At 43.5% G+C, this 2581-nt stretch overlaps 1 non-coding gene across 1 annotated transcript; it reads left to right on the forward strand.

Moving 5' to 3' along the window:
* Positions 1 to 2182: 2182 nt before the first annotated feature.
* On the forward strand, positions 2183 to 2290 carry LOC130938513 (small nucleolar RNA R71). The gene has a single exon (XR_009069677.1). It is a non-coding gene; the product is annotated as a small nucleolar RNA R71 (small nucleolar RNA).
* Positions 2291 to 2581: the final 291 nt, after the last annotated feature.

A 2581-nucleotide genomic window follows, 5' to 3' on the forward strand; every position in this document is an offset into this window, starting at 1 on the left:
GAAGAGAGAGGGTGATGGGGTTGGTGGGGATCCTGTGGGGTCCACAGATCCTGAGGTGTCAAGAAAAAGTCATCCCTGCACCAAGTGGCAAGAAAATTTGCGTTTTGTGCCAATTCTGGCGTTAAACGCCGGGCTGGTGCCCCTTTCTGGCGTTTAACGCCAGGTTCTTGCCCTTTCCTGGCGTTTAACGCCAGTCTGGTGCCCCTTTCTGGCGTTAAACGCCCAGAATGGTGCCAGACTGGGCGTTAAACGCCCAACTGCTAGCCTCACTGGCGTTTAAATGCCAGTGGGTTCTTCCTCCAGGGTGTGCTATTTTTCTTCCTGTTTTTCATTCTGTTTTTGCTTTTTCAATTGATTTTGTGTTTTCTCATGATCATCAACCTACAAAATAACAAAAAATAACAAAGGAAAATAGATAAAATATATCATTGGGTTGCCTCCCAACAAGCGCTTCTTTAATGTCAGTAGCTTGACAGAGGGCTCTCATGGAGCCTCACAGATACTCAGAGCAATGTTGGAACCTCCCAACACCAAACTTAGAGTTTGAATGTGGGGGTTCAACACCAAACTTAGAGTTTGGTTGTGGCCTCCCAACACCAAACTTAGAGTTTGACTGTGGGGGCTCTGTTTGACTCTGATTTGAGAGAAGCTCTTCATGCTTCCTCTCCATGGTGACAGAGGGATATCCTTGAGCCTTAAACACAAAGGATTTTTCATTCATTTGAATGATCAGTTCACCTCCATCAACATCAATCACAGCCTTTGCTGTGGCTAGGAAGGGTCTGCCAAGGATGATGGATTCATCCATGCACTTCCCAGTCTCTAGGACTATGAAATCAGTAGGGATGTAATGGTCTTCAATCTTTACCAAAACACCCTCTACAAGTCCATGAGCTTGTTTTCTTGAGTTGTCTGCCATCTCTAGTGAGATTCTTGTAGCTTGTACCTCAAAGATCCCTAGCTTCTCCATTACAGAGAGAGGCATGAGGTTTACACTTGACCCTAAGTCACACAGAGCCTTCTTGAAGGTCATGGTGCCTATGGTACAAGGTATGGAAAACTTCCCAGGATCTTGTCTCTTTTGAGGTAATTTCTGCCTAGACAAGTCATCCAGTTCTTTGGTGAGCAAAGGAGGTTCATTCTCCCAAGTCTCATTTCCAAATAAATTGTCATTTAGCTTCATGATTGCTCCAAGGTATTTAGCAACTTGCTCTTCAGTGACATACTCATCCTCTTCAGAGGAAGAATACTCATCAGAGCTCATGAAAGGCAGAAATAAATCCAGTGGAATCTCTATGGTCTCATTTTGAGCCTCAGATTCCCATGGTTCCTCATTGGGGAACTCTATGGAGGTCAGTGCACGCTCATTGAGGCTTTCCTCAGTGGCGTCCACCTCCTCTCTTTCCTCTCCAAATTCGGCCATGGTTATGGCTTTGCACTCTCCTTTTGGATTTTCTTCTGTATCACTTGGGAGAGTACTTGGAGGGAGTTCAGTGATTTTCTTACTCAGCTGTCCCACTTGTGCCTCCAGATTTCTAATGGAGGACCTTGTTTCAGTCATGAAACTTTGAGTGGTGTTTATTAGATCAGAGACCATGGTTGCTAAGTCAGAGGGGTTCTGCTTAGGATTCTCTGTCTGTTGCTGAGAAGATGATGGAAAAGGCTTGCCATTGCTAAACCTGTTTCTTCCACCATTATTGTTGTTGAAACCTTGTTGAGGTTTCTCTTGATTCTTCCATGAGAAATTGGGGTGATTTCTCCATGAAGAATTATAGGTGTTTCCATAGGGTTCTCCTAGGTAATTCACCTCTTCCATTGAAGGGTTCTTAGGATCATAAGCTTCTGCTTTAGATGAAGCATCCTTAGTACTGCTTGGTGCATTTTGCATTCCAGACAGACTTTGAGAAATCAAATTGACTTGTTGAGTCAATATTTTATTCTGAGCCAATATGGCATTCAGAGTGTCAATCTCAAGAACTCCTTTCTTCTGACCAGTCCCATTGTTCACAGGATTCCTTTCAGAAGTGTACATGAATTGGTTATTTGCAACCATTTCAATTAGTTCTTGAGCCTCTGTAGGCGTCTTCTTCAGATGAAGAGATCCTCCAGCAGAGCTATCCAAAGACATCTTGGACAGTTCAGAGAGACCATCATAGAAAATACCTATGATGCTCCATTCAGAAAGCATGTCTGAGGGACATCTTCTGATCAATTGTTTGTATCTTTCCCAAGCTTCATAGAGGGATTCTCCATCCTTCTGTCTGAAGGTTTGGACTTCCACTCTAAGCTTACTCAATTTTTGAGGTGGAAAGAACTTTGCCAAGAAGGCATTGACTAGCTTTTCCCAAGAGTCCAGGCTTTCTTTAGGTTGAGAGTCCAACCATATTCTAGCTCTGTCTCTTACAGCAAAAGGGAATAGCATCAGTCTGTAGACCTCAGGGTCAACCCCATTAGTCTGACTGTGTCACAGATTTGCAAGAATTCAGCTAAAACTGATGAGGATCTTCCAATGGAAGTCCATGGAACTTGCAATTCTGTTGCATTAGAGAAACTAATTGAGGCTTAAGCTCAAAGTTGTTTG

This window comes from Arachis stenosperma, chromosome 6 (genome assembly GCF_014773155.1).
Source record: "Arachis stenosperma cultivar V10309 chromosome 6, arast.V10309.gnm1.PFL2, whole genome shotgun sequence".
Taxonomy (NCBI): Eukaryota; Viridiplantae; Streptophyta; class Magnoliopsida; order Fabales; family Fabaceae; genus Arachis; species Arachis stenosperma.